A 5,384-nucleotide genomic window follows, 5' to 3' on the forward strand; every position below is an offset into this window, starting at 1 on the left:
AGTGATGTAATGTAAGTGTAATCACTTAAAACAGTGATAAGTGAACAAGGCCTTTTGAGACTTTTGGGGGAGGAAACGGTGACAATTGGTGGTCTACAGGAAGTATAGCAGTCCTCACAGGCTGAGCCAACGCACTGCAACACCCCATGATGTCATACAGAGTTGCAGTCCCGTGTGTGCAGTAAAAGGCTGCATTTAGTTTGTTAATCTCTATTGTTTTGGTGCTGCAGTACACAGATATTTGCAACAAGTTGTAAAATACAATAGTAAAAAAAAAAACGAATTACAAAATAATGAAATATTTACAAATGTGTTGCCCAAATAGCCTACATATAAAATACTGTTGTCTTATTGGTGTGTGCTTTCCTTCATGTCAACATTTAGGCTCTGACAAACAAGCTTTGTATCAACAGGCCCAGTCCAAAAGTGAGGTCAAATGTTACTACAAAATATTTTAACTACAGGTTTAATGTACAGATAAGAGTTGGGTACCTACTTAGAACTATATGTTTAGAGCAATAATAAGAATGTAGTTTAACTATAGAGGGTGTGTGGGAGACCAGGGAGGTTTAAATTTTCACAGTAATAGTCGTATTATCTGTGGTGATTTGACACTGATCAGTTTGTTTGTTTTTCTCTCTTCACTCACTCAGGTACGCTGCTCTCACCTCCTGGTGAAGCATAATCAGTCACGTCGTCCATCTTCTTGCGGGAACAAATATAACGCGAACTAAAGACGAGGCCCTGGATCTCATTCAGAGTAAGTAAGGCATCGGTGTGTGGGGGCGCGGGGGGGGGGTTGCTGCTTTGATCAAGTCTGACTAACATGTTCATTGTTCTTTATTTCTATGTTCTGCGCAGAGTACATAGAAGAGATCAATCTGGAGAAGAGTTGTTTGAGTCCCTGGCATCTCAGTTCAGCGACTGCAGCTCAGCTAAGAACGGCGGAGACCTGGGATTATTGGCAAAGTACACACACACACACACACACACACACACACACACACACACACACACACACACACACACACACACACACACACACACACACACACACACTGTCCCAAAGTTATAAAAGCACACCAACCTATTATTCATGTTCCTCAGCTCAGCAGGAAAAAACCCAATCACGCACACGGAAGAAGGTGTAATGATGGATGTAATAATTACAGTTAACCAACAACAAGATTTTTGATTGATATCAGTCATTGTCAAAACATCCGTCAAGGTTGTGGTTGTCTGCCAGAAGCTGTCATAAAATTGACTTGTTATCCAGTTCAAAGCCACATTATTACAATACATTTAATTGTCATTTCTGTCATTCTTTCTGTGGGGGCAAACAATCAACTCAATAGCTATTACTGGCCGTGCCAATGGGACACGCCCACAGTTAACTTAGAGTGCTCATGTTATGCTTTTACGGCTTTATTCCTTTCTTTTTATTGTGTTGTATACCTTTTGTGCAGTTATAGGTTACAAAGTGAAAAAGCCCATAGTCCATCCCAAAGGGACTTACCACATGTCCACAAACTGCTCCAACCAGCTCTGTTGTCCAGCCTTTACTTCCGTGACAAACTTCGCAACACATGTTATAATGCTCGCCTAGCTACTAGCCTGGCATGCCCTCATACTCTGCAGCTGACTAACTAGCAGTGTTTTACTAGCTACTGCGGATGTGCAACTCCCAACAAGATGGAACAGAAGTGAGATGCCTCACTCGCTAAAAACAGAGAGCTCAACACATAGGGTGAAAAGAGGAGCTGCAGCAATGTAGAGTACAACACAAGTTAAACCACATAAACCTATTTGGGTGCAACATCTAAATATAATATGAACCTGAAAATGAGCATAATACGAGCACTTAAAACCTGTGAACTTTAACAAGGTAAATATTATAATGTAATTACCCTAAATAGTTTATTGTAAAAGGTAATAAACAAATATTATTTTAAGCAAAAGCATATAAACACTACGGTTTATATGTTTATGTATGCAAGAAGTGGAACTTTCTTAAGAATAAATCCTTGTTTTGATTCTGAATTTATGTACAGACTGGTCACAGATGGTAATGTACAACATATTCTATGTGTGAATTTTTATTCGGGTCTAGATACTTGTATTACTTTTAATATAAAATATCCATTTATGTTTTAGGTCAAATGCAGAAGCCTTTGAAGATGCCTCCTTTGCTCTAAAAATTGGAGACATGAGCGGTCCTGTTTACTGACTCTGGAGTCCACATCATCCTACGCACTGGTTGAAAGGAAGAAGCCTCACACTGTACTTCCTCTTATATCTTCACACACACACAGTCCGACCCATCCAGACCTAATTAATTTAATGACACACACCAACCAATAAACAAAGTGTATGGTCTGAATCGCTTTATTTTAAGCAAGAACATTTTGTTCCAAGCACTAAGTTGTATGAAACATGTAATCATGCTGAACATCGAGGAGTATTGCAGAATATTCCTTTAAGACCAAGCTTTTATTAACCATGGCATGCCATTATATAAACATGAGTGCCTGTGACTCTGTTGAAGTGAGTGCATGTTTTCAGAAGGACCACTTATCAGATGTTTTCCTGTAACCTTTTCCATTCCTACTGTATGTGTGCCAAAGCAGTTCCTCAATCTTGTTTTGGAAAATGGATTCATAACATGTTTAAAATACTTTATAGTTATTGCAAAACCCCTGCAGTTTGAGAAAGCAGTTATTCTGAGTTCTCTACTTCTAGCATTGCTGTAAATTGTCCTTTGCAGATATCCAGGAACAGAATCACTTGTTTCCATTAAAAGTGCACGTCTCCTCCCTCTTATATGCAAAGATGGAACGACTGAAAACCTCCAGGTTTTAACAATCGGCTTTTGCAGCTTTTAAAGCATCAAGGTTTAGATTAATATTACACTGTTGTGTCATTAATTGAAGATTTTCTTTCAATAAAGTCTTTTTTTTGTAAGTATCTCTTTTTGGGTTTATTTAGAACGGAATTGATTAATAGTGCTGCAATCATGTCGGCAAATCTGTAGCTTAAAGTGCTTCAGAGAAATACTTTAATACCCTTTTCACACCTAAGAGAATAGAAAAAATAATCTAGAGTTTTTTTGAAGATTATTTTTTTGGGGGGGGGGCATTTTAGGCCTTTATTTGACGAGACAGAAAGACATGAAAGGGGAGAGAGAGCGGGAATGACATACAGCAAAGGGCCCGAATCAAACCTGGGCCCGCTGCATTGAGGAGTAAACCTCCATACATGGGCGCCTGCTCTACCAGCTGAGCTATGAGGGTGCCTGAAAATAGTCTGTAGTTAGTTCTGTTGGACATTTCACACACACACACACACACAAACTAGTCAATCAGAATATTTTAGCAAGAGTTTGCATTCATTTTTTTTTACACATTCGTCAAGGCATGTTTATCTGTTGTGTTGTTTTCACACCTCACAAACTCACTCCAAGGTCATTTCCTGCAAAACCTGGACTTACTGTAATATGTAAGGTCCATTTGTCTTAACTATCCTTATCGCCCCTGATTTGCTATTCCCTTTATTTCCTCATTCTCTCCATTGAGATAGAAGATAAAAAGCTCCATCCTCTGTCCGTGTCTGATCAAAGCACAAAGACACTTTCTCTTGCTGGGTCAGATTTTGGTGACTGGAAGAGGAGCAGCCACATCAGCGTTTGCACATTTGGAACAGGTAGAAAACTTTTAAAAACCTTACAGGAAAATACACACGACAGTATATACTACAACAAGTTGAGAATTATTTGAAAATGAAATCAGTAACACCTGCATAAGTAGACAGATCTGAGCTCTGATGCTGAGAACTTTATCAGTGAAACTTAGACTTAAATTCTGAGAGACTGATTCTTGAGTTTGCAGTTATAGCATGTTGGTATTGTTTGGATCTGCTCTGATCAAAAGTTTAGAGAATTACATTGTTGTTTTTTTTTCTATATTAGTGGTTGTTAAACCCTTCAAAGAACTCTTCAGTCTGACCTACTTCTACTCCCACCAGCAGCAGATGCAGTTCAAGCTTTAATGCTCCAAGGTTTTAAATGTTTAACTGTATCAACGCCAAGCAATGCAGTGCTAAAAACACACCTTTTACAGAGCCCAAATGTATAGATTTTTGGGCAATCAAATTCTAACCAATTCTTCTTTGATTCCGTGGATCGGATATTCTGATCAGAGGCTTTTGCAACCGTTTTAGCATTGTACAGTTGCGCTAGAGTGGAATCGCAGTTGGCATGTCATTTGAGTGAATTTTTCAAGTTGAGCCTCTCTCTTTCTTTTAGAGGACCATGCGGATAACAGATTATTAAGTTAATTGAGTGTGGTTTTGTTTTCAGTTGGATTTACTAACAATAAACTCATAAATAAACATACTTACTCTGAGGCTGTCTGGTTCAAAACAAAAAAATCAAAGTGTTTGACTTAATGGTTAAGGATATTAATGGAACGACACCAATCTACAATTATCTTGGATTACATGGTTATAAAGAAATTACCATGATAAATAAAGAATTAAAAATGCATTGTGATATATATGGTCAATCATATTAAAGTGATCATAATTTGACCACAATTGGGTAAGAATCTGTTGCAGCCGGTGTGCTGGCGGTGCTACGATTATCTCCACTGCTGCGGTAGCTTTAAAGCATATGTTTGAACGTTTGTTTATATTTATTGTCCCGTGGGGAAATTAGGTTGCAGCAGAAATCACATCACAAGATATTTTTTAAACAACATTAAGACAAACAAGACAAGGATGTGATCCATATATCTAGATACTCTGTAATTCACACAGTGCCATACTAGAAACAATTCAAAGATATAGTTGATAAGGTATGCCAGGAACAGGCATATTACATTGTGCAGAAATAGCAATAAAACTGCCACACTCCAAAGGAAAACTTTGCTGTTGGCAATAAATCGTTATTGCTTACACACAAATCCAATTCTTTATCTAAGCAAACGTTATAGTATACAATAAAACTGCTCATAAAATGAACATCAATGCAAGATAAAACTGTGAAAAAACATTAACAAGCAGTAGGTGTTACTCTCTGAACCAGACAACAGCAGTCACTAATGAGGAAGATAAACACACTGCACATGATTAGCTCTCTGCACACAACAACTGCAGCTTTGAGGGAAAAGGTGGCATTATTTTATGATTCTCATTGTCAGCAAAGTACCAACAAAAGACCAAAATCAATATGTTAGTCCATCTTAAACACTTTCCATTTTGTGCATATTTCAAGGAAACAGTTTCCCGTAAATCTTGAAATTGTTATTTGTGCTGGACTTATTTTATTTATTTTATTTATTTTTTACTAACCTGTCTTTCTTGAATTGCTATCCCTCCTTCATGCTGTA

At 37.8% G+C, this 5,384-nt stretch overlaps 1 long non-coding RNA gene across 1 annotated transcript; it reads left to right on the forward strand.

Moving 5' to 3' along the window:
* The first annotated feature begins 627 nt into the window (after positions 1 to 627).
* LOC116685317 (uncharacterized) lies at positions 628 to 974 on the forward strand. The gene is made up of 2 exons (XR_004330937.1): positions 628 to 760; positions 862 to 974. It is a non-coding gene; the product is annotated as an uncharacterized LOC116685317 (long non-coding RNA).
* The last annotated feature ends 4,410 nt before the right edge of the window (positions 975 to 5,384 follow it).

This window comes from Etheostoma spectabile, unplaced genomic scaffold, assembly GCF_008692095.1.
Source record: "Etheostoma spectabile isolate EspeVRDwgs_2016 unplaced genomic scaffold, UIUC_Espe_1.0 scaffold00569767, whole genome shotgun sequence".
NCBI classification, from domain to species: domain Eukaryota; kingdom Metazoa; phylum Chordata; class Actinopteri; order Perciformes; family Percidae; genus Etheostoma; species Etheostoma spectabile.